Consider the following 16,723-nt stretch of genomic DNA (forward strand, 5'->3'; position numbering starts at 1 on the left):
AGGCAAAGGGGTCTTCCACTTCAGGAAAATAAGGAAAATCTAGGGAATAATCTAATTTTTACTCTATTAAAGCCAAACCCCAATCATTGTGGGTCACCTTCTGCACCTTTGCAAAGATGGTGAAAATTCTCTGTCCCCATTCACTTCAGGGGAGGGGGATGATATCCTAAACACATAGAGTGGGATAGCAGATATAATCAAGCAATTATTGCAGCTAGTGATCTTTATGTATTCTCTTTATTTTAGTGTGCATAAGTACATGAACCAACTGAACCTCACTTTGGTGTGAGGTCAGTGGAAAACTCACACTGACTGCAGAGGTTTATAAGCTTAGCTTTTTGCTTAGCAAAACCTTAGACAAGGCATACAGGCTCACTTCTCACAGTGTCCTGACATGGTTATTGTCTTCATCTATCCCAAAGTGTCCTTTGAAGGTAAGTTCTAGAAAGGAGAATGATATGAAGTACTGAAAACCAGCCTGTCATTGACAGTCTGAACAGCAGTTTCAATCTGAGCAGTGACATAACAACCTGCCAATAATCAGTCAATGCATCATATATTAAATGAGGCATGATGGTGTATATGGCAGCAGGTGCTCAGTGCAACATAATTTCACAGATTGGACAGAAAAGTGGAAGGTGTTGTTGCTATCTTTATTGCTCATTTGTTTTTCAGCACTTTATTTCTCTATATGTCCTCTTCTTCCCAAGCTTAATGGAGCAGGCTTCTCTCTTATGATGTACTGCACTTTGCAGTCAGTGCCATGGTCTTGGCTAGGCCTTCTTAATGCTGTCTCTGTAGAAATAGCAGTAACAAAAGGAAGGCCATCAGTGGTTGAGTACCTCTGTAACATGAGGTCTTTGGTGCTACAGCAAGATCAACTTTAATTTACTGTAAAGGTCTGGAAAAGCACACAGCTCCTTGCTCTTGTGAAAATGGACAGCATTGGCATCTACCTATCTTTGCTTAAAAATGAAACAGCTTTGGAAACATAAGTTTGCCCAAGTGTGCTATTTATCAGCAGTGGTGAGTTTGGTGAGTGACAGAAAACTATAGGCAGAGGGAAGGGCATGGTCCTGTCTTTCTGAAACACCTCCTGAAATGATGGCTACACAGATCAGCCCAACAGCTTCTTCTGTTTCTGTCTTGAGCAGGGTTAGGGCTACAGTCACACACAGGATTTATTTCTTCCACAGGATTAGCCATTCTCCCAGTCCTGAGTACGTGTGTACACAGTGGCTCTCAGTGACCAGAGAGGGTTGGGGGATGCAGTGTGGAGCACTGGTTCCACTCTCCTCACATTACTGGGATAAAAAAATGGATGAGGTGGAAGTGGAGCATGTCTTTCTTCAGAGAGAGGATGGTAATGCAGGTGTGGAGCCATGTGTGCAGGTGGTGCACACTGTGGCCAAGGGGCAGTGCTCACTCCAGGATGGGAGCTCTGCTGCCAAAGAATGGTGGGAACCTCCCAGTCAGCAGGGTCTCCAAAAGGCCTCCTCATTCTAAAACGAGAGGAGAGCCTGCCTGGGGAGTCCATTTAGCTGGGACAGCTGAGAATTCAGGGCCCAATCCAAAGCCCATTAAATTAATGGAAAGGTTCCAGCAAACTTCAGGGACACGTGGCACCGTGCCCCTCCTGACACAGCACATCTCTGTCTCTTCCCAGGAAAGCTGTGTGCTCTGATGCAGCTCTTGGCCATCAGGGTGGTGGACATGAAATCCTGTGGCTGGGTTAGCCAGGTCTGTGCCCTGGGCACTCATCCCCCTGGAGCCAGGACTTTGGGGTCCCTCCTCAGGCTGTCCCTGTGGCACAGTTAATTCACGTGCATACCTCGACCTGCAATGCCTCCTTTCCATCCTGCAGCAGCCAGGGAGGACTTGGCCTCCTTCTCTGGGGCCAGTTCTCTACAGGGTGAAGAGAGAGAGCACCCCTCAGCCCACACTTCTGCCAGCCTGTGTCTCTGTGGCAAGTGGCATTTGCATTGTTGCACAGACAGGACGTGCCAAAAAATTAGGAGCACTGAAGAAGCAGGAGAGATTAGCTGCTGGGAGGTATTAGCTGCCCTGGTGGTGGACAGAGGTTTCTCAAGAGTGTCACATCTTTCAATGCATAGAAAAATTTAGGTTTATGTAGCAGTCTTAGGTTTTATTGCAAGACACAACTTTATAAATCAATTTAAATTTATATTTGTGTTACTTTGTACACAGTGCAGGACAGTTTGTGTGTCAGGAAACTTGGGTGCTATTCCTGGCTCCAGCACAGACCTGATGTGTAACCTTGGGAGAGGAAGGATGGTCCTGTGGTCAAGGCACTGCAGAGGGACTCCGGAGGGCCCCCTTCTATTTCCAGAACTCCCTCCAGACTTCCTGTGCAACCTTGGACCTGTGTCACTTAATCTTTCCAGGACCTTAGGAAAGTGGGGGCCTCCTGGTTGTTCTAATAGGGAGAAGGTCACTTGCTTGTGAGAGGATACTGTGGTGGTGGGGAATGTTAAAACACCCTTCGAGGCAAGTAAGGCTATTTCCTATTTCTGTGCATCAGACTGCCTGTCTGTGAGGGGTGAGCTATTTTTGCAAAGCACTTTCAATGCTTGCATGGAATAGAGACCCCTCTCACAATTGAAACATCCATCATCTCAGAGAGGATATGCAAGCCCTGCACTGGCAGTGAGCAGACACGCTGGAAGGGGGAGGGAGGCAGCTGTGGTGGTATGTGTGTGCACAGAGTGCAGGGGAATGTGATACAGCTGTGTGCCCATGGCCCAGAAAGGGTGTCACACACCACAGTGCTGACATGGATGGCCACAGTGCCAGCAGCCTCCTCTTGCACATCAGCATCTGCAATCAAGGTCTGTAGTCATCTCTGCTGTGGTAGGCCCTCTTACAGCAAAACAACTTTGCAGGTAGAGATACAGATTAAACTCAGCTTGGAACTGTGAGGTTCAAGGAGGAAAGCTGCAGAAATTATACTGATTTTTTTACTGACAGACTGTAGGAAACTTCCCTATTGTTACAGCCTAACATCCAAAGTCCTGTACTCCAAATAAAATTACCTGAGAACTATTCCTAGGCCAAATCCCAACCTGAGGAGCAGTCTTTTCTGACACCTGACATCTGCCTGTGTCAGAAGGAGGAGCCTCTCTACACTCCCAAGGTATACACTTTTCCCCTGGCTGTTAAGACCTGGCTTTCTGCCTGTGTCTGTGTTACCTGCTATGCAAATCAGAGAAATCAAGAGCCTGGCCAGAAAAGACCCAACACATACTGTGAGGCAGATTTTCATATGAAACCTGGAGCCTACTGTTGTGACAGCAGGACAGCTGATCCTGCTGCTCTCAGTGGAGCAAAGGTGGATGACAGACCCACTGCCATGTGGGGCTTGCTGCCTATCAGTGGGGCAGGGTGGTATGGGAGGAGGGGCTGGAGGTCACAGCATCCTTGTGACAGGTTGGCTTTTTTCTTAGGAAGAGACATCCTTTGTGTTTTCTCCTGCTGCTCCTGCAGCCTCACCTCCTGCACCAATAAATTCAGCACTTCTGGGGTTTCTCTCTGGCCCTGTGGCCACTCAGTGTGGATCAGTCTGCACCCATAGTGTTTAACTGCCTCACCCCACCAAATCAACTGCTTACATCCACCCTGCCTGTGAGGGATGGCTCCTGTTTTGTGACAGGGAACAGCCTGGGACTCTGTGGAGGCAAAAGCTTGGCAAGGACCACCATAGCAATGCAACCCTACAAATAATTACATTTGAGAGACCAGAAGCTGCTTAGTTTTCCAGGACAGGTGTACCCAGAGTATTAGTGACACGTTCAGGAATGCCTTACCCCTTGGCACAGATGAGGAATGGTGTGTGTCAGCTGTGGGAGCAACTCTGAGAGTCAGTGCAGATCCATATAAACTGGCATTGCTTACTTTGAAGCCTGCCTTATGCATGTGTTTACATATGAACAGGGCATTTTTTTTTAAAATGGTATAAATACCATCTGAACAGCCAGTGTGGATGAAGCTATATTGAAAGAAGTCATGCACATCAGTGCAGATACCTACCCTTCCCTTTTCTATTTATCTAAAGCGTGCCAGTAAAGGCAATTTTGTACCATTGTGTTCTCCAGAACATGGCTGTGCAGCTGTAAAGAAGCAAGTATCATTCAAAAAATACATGGCTGTTCAGACAAGTGCTTACAGCAAGTTAGTGGATCTTCACATGGTAATTTCCCAGGCTGCTGGAGGCTGAGCAGGAGAAAGGATCAGAACTGGGCTGACCTGTGTTCCTTTTCGGAACATGAAACTGGAACTTTGTGAGGACAGCACTTTTCTGTGGGAAAGAACACAGGAGATAGACAAATCTGACCAATCCTTGCAGCAAGGATGTGCTGCAGAGCCATTTCTGCTCCCACCATTGCCAAGACATTAATGCTGGAGGCAGCTGATGGTCATTTCTAATCGGACTTTTTACTTACCAGAAAACTATGTTTTTCCATAACACTTTCAAGTCAGTGATTTACAAAAGAGATTTTCAGTGGGAAAAATGTTTTTCAGCAATGGTAAACTGAAATGCCCTCTTGAAAACCTCTTATGAGTTTCATTTTCTTTGTGAAGCAAGATAGCAAAATGACAAGTGTTTCCCAGCAAACAACAAATTATCTGGAAACTTCCTTTTTCTTTTTTTTTTTTTACCCCCCCAAAAATAGAACTGATCTGGGAATTTTGTCTCATTAAAAAGTTGTATATTTTAGTTTTGATTTTGCTTTAGAATGTGAGCATTTTTAAAGATAAGTTCTCCCCCTTATCCCATTTTCTGGCCCTAAGAAGCATTTCAATGTCCTGAGGAGGGTTGTACTTAGTATAAGCAAACTGAATTTTTGGCTAGATAACAGAAAATACTTTTAATGGTAGCCTGGATAAGGAAAAACTGGTATTCTCAAGAACAACTAATTACATGAGACAAAAAGTGTTATGAGGTATGAACTTTACCATAATTCTTTGCCATTAGCCTAAATAATTCTGAAAGTTTACAACAGCTGCAGAGTGACAATACCTTAACTAAAACCCAAGCTATGTCAAACCACGACACTCACCTACATTTAAAATAACAATTGTATGGAGGAGAATCAGGCCTTCCACATGATGCAAGTTCTGCAACCAAGATAATTTGGCTAATAGTTGTGTGCTTTCCTTTTTAAGGCACTGAGAGATTTCCCTTTACAAGGTTTTCCATACACGCAAACGGGGGTGTTTACCAAGGCCACCTGTCTGAAAAATGCAAGCCTCTCACTTCAGTCTGGTTTTACCTTAGTGTGAATCAAAGGGCCCATGGAATTCTGCATTGCCCTGCAGTGGTGATGGTTTGGCACAGCTGCTGCTTGTGTGACTGTAAGTGCCTTTGGAAAAGTCGAATGCCCATTACTCAAAGCAAGCAGGATTGTTCAGAGCAAAAACTAACACAGAACAACTACATACCCTGCTTGTCATAGCCTGTATCTTAATTCTCTTTCTTTCTTTCTGTATCAATTTAAAGAAAGGAACTGTGAAAATGTATGATGTTGTGTAAGTTCTCCTAATTGACTTCAGGAAGTGTTATCTGGAATGGCAGTTGTGAGCACACAAACTCAGCAGACTTATCTGTGTTATCTAATTACCAGACTATAAAGTTCTGCTGACATTTCCTTTTGATAAATACAATACACTGCTTTCTTTATCTATCTGTATTAAAGAAACAATGTTCTCCTAAATCCAGCCCCATGCATACTTCTTACTAAAACAACATTATAAACCCCAAGACTAACAGAAATGTTGTCACAACTTCAACAGTCTTAAATGAAAACAGTGGCTTTCAGATGAAAAGCATTACTAAAGGTGGTAGGAAACCACTACAAATCTCAATGTTTTAACTGCAAATAAGCATGAAACAGATTTCACAGGTATTTATTAAGTGAAAAAGGAGACCTAGAAAAAGAAAATGGTGACAAAGAGCAGCAGTATTACATACATGTTTACATTTCTTCACTTCACTTTAACTATGCATAGAAATTGAGAGTCATAGAGTCATTTAGGTTTGAAAAGATCCTTAATATTAAGTCCAAGCATTAACCCAGCACTGCCAAATCCACCACCAAACCATGTCCCCAAATGCCACATCTACACATCTTTTATATGATATTTTATACTATAAATTACTGTTTACCATAAGGTTTTTAAACCAGGCTTGCCCTTCAGGCCTTCCTTCTGCATATGCACAGGAGGGTTTTGGTTGATTGTGGAAACAGCTGTGCCAAACTTACTGTGCTGCTGGAAGTCTACAGGTAATGGACATAAAGGAAAGTGCCTCTAAATGATGCTTGTTGCTGTTTGATTTTCTGTTTTCTCCTGACTCACCAGGTTTAGATGCCTCCTGCATTGGGAAGAGAAAGGGAAAGAGGCAGCCAGGGATTGTTGTAGGAAAAGGTAAGGCAGATATAGTTTTGCCTGGGGAATCCTGCTCCTCCAGCGTGTCAGGGTGGGGAAAGGCAGGTGAGGAACCTCCTCTGCACCTCTGTGGGGTACCCTGGCAATGCTTGATCTGAGCAGAGAGGCTCTGACAGAAGACAAAACTGACACAGGAACATTGTAACACCTACAGCACCAAAACCCCAGTTTTTATGCTCTCTGCATTTCCATTTACCTCAGTAAAATTAGGCACTGGGGGGCCACGTTGTTTGGGAATCCTTTGGCACTTGCACACACCCCACAGGCACTGTCTCTGTGACCAGCTAATCAGGGCACACCAAAAATGAGAGGCTGCACAAATATTCAACAAAAGATATGGTGTGTTCAGTGCTTTTAGAATCTACGTTTTTAAAAAAAGGAGGAGCCCACAAGTGAAAAAGAAAAGCTGTGAGAAGATGTAAATGTGTGTTGTAGATCAAATATAGCCACCGAATTCTGGGGATGTTCCAAAGATCACTTTTCTATCAGTTAGGAAAGATACCCATTTCTGTCAGAAATGCTAAAGGAAGTGTTAATGACGGGAATAAATAACAGGTGCTGGGAGCAGCTGTTACTGATTAATGACTTGTCTTTTTTTAAATAGGTTTTCTGTTGGGGGAATCAGAAGTTTTCAGTAATACTCCATTGTAAGACATTGGAGGAATGTTTTTTCCTTTTTCTAACAATGTGCTCCCCATTATTTCTAAGGCTAAACAGATTCAAGATTTAATCTAAATTAATATTTGAATTTCAGGCCATCAATAATTGAGGAGGATTCAAACCATAATGCTTCTCAATTACACAAATTACTTGCTTTCTTTCTTTTTTTTTCCTGCCAATTTCCTTCTTGTTTTCTCTCACTCTTTTTGTTCCCCTCTCTCTCTCCTCTCCTTTCTCTCTTCATCTTTACCTCTCCACACCCCTCTTTCTTTCTACCTGAGATATCTGGAGATGGTGGTACCAATGCTGGTTATATTTGGCCCTGAAGTTGGTTTTTTCTATAATCATATGAATGACAATGAGATTGAATGTCAAAAGAAAGAGTGCCACTTTTGCCATTTCTCAATGATGAAGTAATTTAAAAGTCACTGAGGACAGCTCAGTGAAAACATCTGCTCTGTGCCTTGGGGCCATCAGGAAAACAAACAAAACAGTGTGATGGAAAATAATATGGAAAATACAGTAATAATTAGAATTAATTCTTACTTAATAAATTTTATTTTATATGCATATAAAACCACTTCAGAAATAATGTCAAGTGCCATAATACCTCATTTTTAGCAAAAATGGCACAGGGGCTTCTATCCTGGCCCCTTTGAAGTCAATGGCAAGGCTGGTATTGACTCAGATGGAGACAGAATTTCTTACAGAAATCTAGGTCACTCAAGACTGCCTTTCCAGTCTAGAGCCCCATCTCCCTGCATCCTAAAATGGACAGAATCCACAGAAAATTCCCACCTTTGCATTTCAAAGCAGGTGGCCTCATAACTGAATGGATTTCAGGGACTGGTGGAGGTGGTGTGGCATATGGAAAGGCTTCCATGTCATAGTAAAACGTTAGTTTCCTCACAAAAGGGTAGGTAAATATGAACAATAAGAACAATTTCAAGAGCTTAGCATGCTTTAGAAAAGCATTCTTGTTCTTACCAACTGTGAGGCAACAGTAGAGACAATAAGTATTAGAATACAAGCCTTAATATGGTGAGCATAACTTCACCATACCTGGGGCATGTCATATGTTACATCCTCTTCCTCTCTTTCTTTTAATGTGGTAATTTAGAAACACCACCAAAGACAAGATGCAGTATGAAATAAAAACAATGATTTTTTCCAGTTTAGAGACAGAGCTGAAGTTTTGATTTGTATCCTGACTGTCTATGGGCATGCAGAAACTCTGAGTTATCTTCATCTGGTCTTGTTTTTCTCATTCATCTGAAGATAATGTTAAAAATGTTGTCAATCCATGACTTCCATATACTGACCCACTTAATTATCTTTGCTCACATAAGGAAAACACACTTATTTTGCAACAGAGCTATAACTGAGGAGAACACTGCAGTATTCTGTACCATACCACTTAGTTGTGACAGTTTTGAAGAAAAGCAGATACAACTGTCAATATGAGGGGAGGAGGAGGAGGAGGTTATGGCTAGGCAGAAGGTAATGACATGGATGACAAGGGCCAGCAGCTCATGATCCATGAGGATAAATCAGCCCCTGTTGTATGCTGTGCACCATGGCACCCACTGAGTGTGGTTCCAGGTGTAATGCCACTTTGTATGTCCCCAAGTGCTGTGACACCAGGGCTGTGTGTGGTCCCACTGCAAACCAGCCCTGCCCTCAGCCCTTTTGCAAAATGTAGAGATTGCAGGTCTATAGAGCAAAGACACATGGATATGGTCCCAAGCAATTCTAGAACATCCTGCACTGTGGTGTCTATTTGCCATCCACCCATCATATTTCTCACCTGTAACCACATCTAAGATGGCTTTTTTTAGCTGACATGACCAAAACAAAAAGAGTATCTACATTTAGAATTGCTCTAAAATTAGATTGCTATGAACACTTCACATTGGTTCCAAGAAAACACCCTGGGCTCAAAACAGTTTCCAAAAACATGATGTGCCAACCCTACGGGATGTCTTTGGATGTGCATCTTAGTCATGACCATCCCAAACTCATTTAAAGTTCTTTAAGAAGTATTCCCTCTCCCCAATGAAATCCATTCCACAGTTTTCAGCATCCCTCTCTGACAACCAGGATTTCAAATCCCTTTATCTGGAGGCAAACAGAAAGAGTGTGCTTGTGGTGAATAATTTGAGCTGATATTCTTGCCAGCTGTTAAGGGACACATGCAAAAAAAGAAAAAAAAAAAATCAGTGACATCTGGTCAGCACTGATGTGTCCTAACAGAAGTATTTGTTTGGGAGTTGGGAAGGGGTGGTGGGGGTAAAGAGAAATACCATCTCCATGCACCTCCTTGCCCCCTTTTGAAAAGTGAAAGTGATAACATTGACCACAGCAACTGGAACAAAAATTGCAACTTACATCATGGGGAAACAGTGACATTACATTAGCCCATATTACACAATGGTTGAGCAGTTGCTTTCACACACTAAGCTTTCAACTTTAACTTTTTTTTTCCCCTTAGGCTACACAATGGATTTTTTTGCTGAGTTGGAAAATATCAGGAGACAGGCAGAAAACCTTCCTTTTGTTCCTTCATCCTGCCAAGCACCTCATCATAAAGATTTTTTCCCTTCTGTTCTGTTTTTCTTTCCCAACTTCCTTTCCCCCTTTCGCCCTCCCCCACTTTTTTGTCAAATAAATGTGACTAATTAACAGCATGGCTTCTCTCCACTAAATCGTAAAACCACCTCCTTTAACTTCATGAAGGTGATAACACTGCATCCTGGTTTCTTCTTGGGAAGCAGACTTGTAAACTACCTTCTGAAGTGCTTTGATTCAAGTGATGGTTTTCTTGGGCCTCAAACTGGAGGACAAGTTGGCTTTAGTTCAGTAGGAACTTCAGCTCTCTCCTTCTCTTTTGGGCCTGTTCACTGAGGTACACCCAGCACAAGTCAGTAGATAATAGAAATCCCAGAATGGAAATGCATAAAAAAAAGTTGTTTCCTGGGGTCAACAAAGGACAGGAAAAGAGCCAACAATCACTTAAATAAACAGTATTCAGAGAAACAAAAAAACATAACAAAACAGAACCAAAAACAAAAAAAACCAACCCACAAAAAAACTCCCAAACAAAAAAAAAACAAACAATCAACCCCAAAACCAAATGCCCAACCCCCCCTTGTCTGTATAAACTGGCTTACATATGGGGGAAGCAATGATTTAAAGCAACCCACTGCTCATTCTGCTTAAGTTTAATACTGTTAGGAAAAGGAAATCAAAACCAAATAAAATTTGGAGGTCACTTATTCTCAGAAAAACAACTTTTTCCCCTGCTTCCCATCTCATAATTACAGTCTGTTTTTATATAACACTTTTCATCATCAGAGCAGTAATGTCTGCAGGGTGGACATTTCCTGGGGATTATTGACTAGATGAAGGTTAACGATTTTCTGCTGCACCTCAAACCAACAGCTCCTCCCAACTTCTCACTAACTCTTTAAAAATATTGCTTATCAAGATTAGAAGAGTGGAAGACTAAACATGAATTTTGTAAAATGTGAGTATCTTAGAAGAAGAATGACAAGAAATAGAGAGATGAAAAATGTCTCTAGCTGCAAGAAAAAGATACAACAGGGGAATTCAGTGTTTGTTTGCTAATGACTGCAATTTACTGTCAACATGGCAAAAATCACCCATAGTGGAAATAACTCTAGTCATTTCTGGCTTCTCAGAGAAGCCATAGGGCAATTGCAGGGGAGAACAGGCAAATGAATTTACCCTGTTGTGAGAAAATGCTTTGTCTTCATATCCAGAAGGCTCAAGGAAAAATCCAGATTTGACAATAGGCAGATGATCTGTCAATTTAAAGTGTGAAAAGCCATTTGCTGTGCAAATACACTGGCTCAACTCTCAGGAGATGTCCTTTGAGAGTTTCCTGGTTGGAAAAATTTAATAACCTTTTGCAGAAAACAGTGTTAAGGCAAGAGACAAGAGTCAAGGCTCTGAGAAATCTTTGGAAAAGGTGGGTCTGGCTCTTCTTGATAACCTGTGTAAAGAAGGGCATGTGAGGACACGTGATTTATCTTTGTCATTCTTTTGAGTTCTGCTTCTTACATTTCCCTCTGCACTTTGGTGCTAGAAACTGGCTCTCTGGCCACAAGGTGGGTGAGGTGTTCTGAGAACCCATTTGGTATGATAGACCTGGAGCCTCCTTTAAAGGAAGGAGCCCTACCTCTTGAATAGCCATTTCCAGAAACACAAAACCTATCAGAACACATGTGAAGATCAGCTGAGCCACTCAGTTCTATCTAATCTGCTTCTTCCTAATTGTAATCTCTCTTTGGAAATATGAGTTCAAATGGGTGAGACATTTCAGGCCAGGTGAGAAGAGGAATACTTGTGTCTCCAGTTTGCTATGGTGCCACTTTTTACCTTGTGAAACCTTGTGCATGGAATTCATGTCTTGCAGAATATCAGTAAAAAAACTATAGGTCCCTAGCATTTAAGTCTTCAAAACAAGAATTCACTGGCACACTAGTTCCTTCTGTCCATATGTTCAGAGGCTGTCTTTGCTCTATAAGAAAAAAATCCAGTATATTCCATATCAACATCAAAAGGTTCAAGAAAAGTAATTCTTGAACTTTAGTACTTAGAATTACTTATTTATTTTAAATTTATTTATCAAACACCTAGAAATAAAGAAATGAAGCAATAAACCTAGTGAGAAACATTGAGAGAGAATATATATTGTTTTTTCTACACGTGTATCTTTATCAGTATCTCTGACATACATGTACACATACACTACACACATCACCATATTCTGTTTCTTTCTATGAACTCCATAGAGATTTTAAAATTTGTTTTATGAAATTGAACTGTTCCTTCAAATATTTTTGAGATTGTCTTATCTTCAATGAATTTCTGGCAGACCTAGTGGCAGCTATTCTCTTCCTCAGAGCTCCCAGGACTAGAGTGTATTTTTGGATGAAGGTGTTCTCACAGTCAGGAGAGGGATCTAGTACTTCTGGATCATAGTTCTCACACTAAATTGAGGACAAGATATTGGGTTAACCGTTGTGCTCCAATTTCCTATCTCCAAAAAGTGAATTGTTGCACTTGTGATTCTTGTTGCATTGTATAAGTGCCTCTGAACACTAGCACTTCAGTTATTCCCTCCAAAACAAAGTAGAAATAACAATGGGATCACTCCTGTCAGGAAGTCAGTTGCAGCCTTAAAGAGATGGCAAACAGCCCTTCAGAGAGCATACAGCACTCCAAGTACAGTATAATCAGCACTTCAGGTGCAATGGCTTGGGAAGAAAAGTGTTGCATAATTAGGTGAGCAGAAGTGCTGAGGTTCAGTGGTGAGTGGCAGTGAAAGCCCTTTGGATTATGAGTTCTTTTAGAGCAGTCAGAACTATTTATTTAAAATGTTGATCTTGTGTGGTTTATTTTCAATGTTTTTGTCACTGATCAGCATTGAATTACAGAGTGTCACAGGTCGAATATGAGAGCAGAACTATCAGATCATCTGACTGATAAGAAACATTTCTGCAGTAGAATAACAGAAAAAAATAAAAGCTAGTCACATCAGGAAGGTTGCTCAGAACTGAGCTTAACTTTATGAGGATCAGTCTGAAAGCTGTGATAACAAATGACCAAATATTGATCTTATTTACATGATTCATTCAACTGTAGCACCTTGAGTCAGCAGTGAAGGATCAGGTACTAACACACGATAAAGGCATGGGGTGAGATTAAAATCACCCTGTACAGGAGCTAAACAAAGGGATTGATTCAGAAATCCAGTTCCCCATTGCTGGTAGGATTCAGCTTCTGAGTTTTGGATCACATAATTCCCCAAAATTCCCCCATTTCTACAGGAGCTTTATGATTCTGGGGGCAGGCACTTGCCTCCAGGCTGAGCTCATTGAACTTTGGAGACACCTATGCTCTGCTTGGGGAACCCTAATGGGGCTGACCTCGCAGTGTGTCTGGACCCCAAGACATGGAGACCTGCACAAAGGATGCTAGGTGGGGTGGAGTGGGTGATTGCTTGACTCACTGAGTACCCAAAGAAAACAAACTGTGAGCATGGAAGGATAACATGTGTGGTTTGCAGACATCACAGTTTGCTGATAAACTGGAAGCAGCAATGATGGAAATGATCCTCTCAGCTGAAGAATTAGGAAATTTAGTGGGGAGGAAGGCAAACGTGGTCTTATATTGTGCCTCCCAGAAGAGAGTCCAGTTGAAGATAATGACATTCATGCAAGCTGTTCATCACTCATAACCTGTGATAGTCAAGCTGATATCCAAATTAAACAGCTGAAAAAGATTCTTGTTTAAGGAGTGAGAGAAGAAATCCTGCTTTGACAGAACTAAAGACTGGCCTATTCAAACTAGAAACAGAAACAAACACAGATAACTTCTGTGAAGTTATATAGAAGAATATGGAAAAACATGAGGAATTAGAATGTGCTGGAAAAAAAGCCTGCTGGGAACAGTTTGCCAGTAATCTGTGACTACAGAATTCCTATGAAACTGGCAGAACTTTAAAAGCAACTCAGAATTAGCACTAATAGAGGCAGAGTCATAGAGGGTTTTCAGCTGTGAGGTATTTCCGATTTTTCTATTCCTCTTTTTCTCTCGATGCTTTCTGATCCTCAGCTGCATTGCAGAGCCTGACATGGCAGTGAGGTCAGCTTCTGCAGGTAAGATCAAAGCCCACAGGCAGGCACAGCTTCACACTGTGCTCTCCGGCCAACCCATTTTCATTAATGGAGGCACAATCCAAAGATTGCTGCAATTCTTGGCACATATGCAGTCGTGGCACTAAATCCCTCCGTACTGGTTTGTGCAGAAACACAACAGGGATCTCTGCTCCTTGCTCTGGCCTGTCATCTTTTCAGTGAGTGCAAGTAAAAAGCAAAGTGTGTGTGTGGGGAGAGAGCAGCACATACTGCAGTAGGTGGAGGGGGTCAGGGCGCGTGTGCGTGGCCCGAGTGGCAGTGTGCAGTGTACGCCTGAAGCAATGTGCACTTACAATTAGTTGAATTTCACTGTGTTGGAGATGGAAGCTGACAGGCCACCACACAAAACCTCCCTGCAGCCAGACTCATGCTGAGATCCAGAGCGGAAAAGGATTTTAACTGAAAGGCTTTGAAGGCTTTAAATATGGAGGCAGTGAATTCATGCACTGTTTACCTTTGCAGGCCTGGCTTTGACTCTGCCTTTCATTTTGTTTTAATGAAGTAGGTGGTCTCATGTAATTCCCAATTACCGTAAAACTCCAGTGCCCTAAACCCCATAGCTTACAAGTTATGAATATTCACTGAGGCTCTCCCAAATTCTGAAAAGCTGACAATATTGCAGTATTTAGACATAAACAGCTCAAAACAGGTGTATCTTCACAGAATTGTCCACTACAGGCTTGTAACAGCATGTGCTGGTGACTGCACTGGGATCCTGAATTAAATGGACCAGAGGTCTGAGCCACTGTGGAGATTTCTCTGTTTGCAACTGAAACAACATTCTGCCACTCACAGCCTATTTATTTCAGTACAGATTTAACTTATGAATAAATCAAATTATTAAGAGGAAGGTCTGAAACCTCACAGGTGCAATTCACTTCTGGACGATGTTTCTATCTGCCTCTGAACTTTTTTTCCTCTGGTTTGTAGTCTAAGAGATGAAGACTAGCATATAACATACAATGCATGTTTTAGCTTACCCATTTATTATGATATCTCAATGACATTCCTCTTAATATAAATCCTTACCCTTTTGTGAATCACAGACCTTATATCCCACAGCATACTGTGGAGATGGGCTCATCCTACAAACTCTGCATCCTGGCTCTGCCATTTAACTTCCTTGCCCCTGGCAGGACATTCATTCCAACTCTTTATCCATGGTAGCAAAATTAATCTTGCACCTACCTTACTGGTAAGCTTCTGAGCAAAGTAAGCTTAATTTCATTTGAACAGAGAAAGGATTCTAGAAAGTAAAAGACTTTACCCAAAGCCCAGATTAATATCCAGACTGAAACTGCTGAAAGTTTCCAGGAGTTTTCTTTTCTTGACAGAAATCAAACTGGGGGATCACCAAAGAAAACTGAAATAAATATCTTCCATGCAGATGTATCACTTATTTCTCTCCAGCTCTAAAGAAATGCACTAGAGGTTATATATGCCAGTGAGGACACCCTTCACTGTTTTTCTTCTTGTCTGCAGTGGGGCTGCAGGTTTACCTTGTGGAACACATCACTGGCCAGCACCATGTGGGAAGGCTTTGGAGCACCTGTTGGTGCCCCAGTTAGCCAGACCATCCTGGCATCTCTGATGTCCCATGGCAAAATCAACATTCCCAGGAGGCATCTGGAGGACACAAAGTAGGTGGCTGTGGCTTACAGTGTAAATGAAAGTCCTCCTCATAATATCCTCTTCCTTATATTTTCTCTCCTCGCAAAGGGATGTATCAGCTGCTCAGAGAAACACTGATCAAATCAAAGATTAAAGCTGTCCTCTCCAGGGCATCATTTTTCATTAAGCTCTCAAAGTTCATACGTTATTTTTTCCTGTATTATTTTAACATCTTAGATCAAGCTCACTTTGTCAGGTCCCCGTTCACATAAGCTTATTAAAGTTCTTCAGACATATCTGCATGTGAGCCCCAATGTCCCTCCACTGACATCAGTGAAAGTTTGGCTTAGGCTTTGGTCCCGTTTTGCAGACAGAATTTTAGCTATAGACCCTTAGGCCCCAGGGACTGGGCTTGATAGCCTGATGGGTCCTTTCAGAGCCCCATGCTCACACCACTCTCCTGGGGCCACCAACAAACAATGGTATCCACCTGCAGGGCACTGCAGGCCTGGGGCTTTACTACCCCTCAGCCTCCCCAAGGTCTGTGTTGACAAGAGGTCTTTACCACTTCAGAGGACTCCCCTTTGCCCTGAAGTCTTTTGTTGGCTCAAAGAGCAGATGTGGTGCAGGCAACAGCAGTGCCAGCTTCCCCCAGCACTCACCTGGAGGGAGCAGCTGAACAAGAGGAGGAGGTGGTTCAGCCCTACTGATTTTTCCATTCTTCAGCCTTTTAGCTGACCTGGCCTCAAAAAAGCACCAATTACTGCCACCTGTAGCAATGGCCTTGATGATGGGGAGAGCTGTCAGCTGGGAAGTGGACTGACACAACCAGTTCATTTCACATAGGTCAGCAAACAGCCATCAGATTAAAATGATTTTTGTTCGCTATCGACCTGGGCTCGATTGGAACCAGTGACCCGGAGATGAAAGGCTCAGAAAGAAGGGTTTCTATCTGGTGTATGGTCACACATCACTTCTGTCTTCATCTCACTCATTTTCTTGTCCAAAATGCTTTCTTTTCTTTTTCTTTTCTCCACCCAAAAAATTAGAAATCTATCCTCTACTCTTTTAATTGCTATGCACCATATGGGGATCTGTTGAGGTTTTGTTAAGGCTTCAGTAATCTATTAGTCATTCTCCCCTTTGTGTTTCAAAAGATCTATCCTTCAAGAGGCATGTATTGATTTCAGCATTTCTGCATCTTGTTTGAATTCAGAGGATACTTGGTGAAGCAAAGCAGAGTGTAGGTTGAAATCAACAAT

The sequence above is a fragment of the Oenanthe melanoleuca genome, chromosome 3 (assembly GCF_029582105.1).
Source record: "Oenanthe melanoleuca isolate GR-GAL-2019-014 chromosome 3, OMel1.0, whole genome shotgun sequence".
Classification (NCBI taxonomy): Eukaryota; Metazoa; Chordata; class Aves; order Passeriformes; family Muscicapidae; genus Oenanthe; species Oenanthe melanoleuca.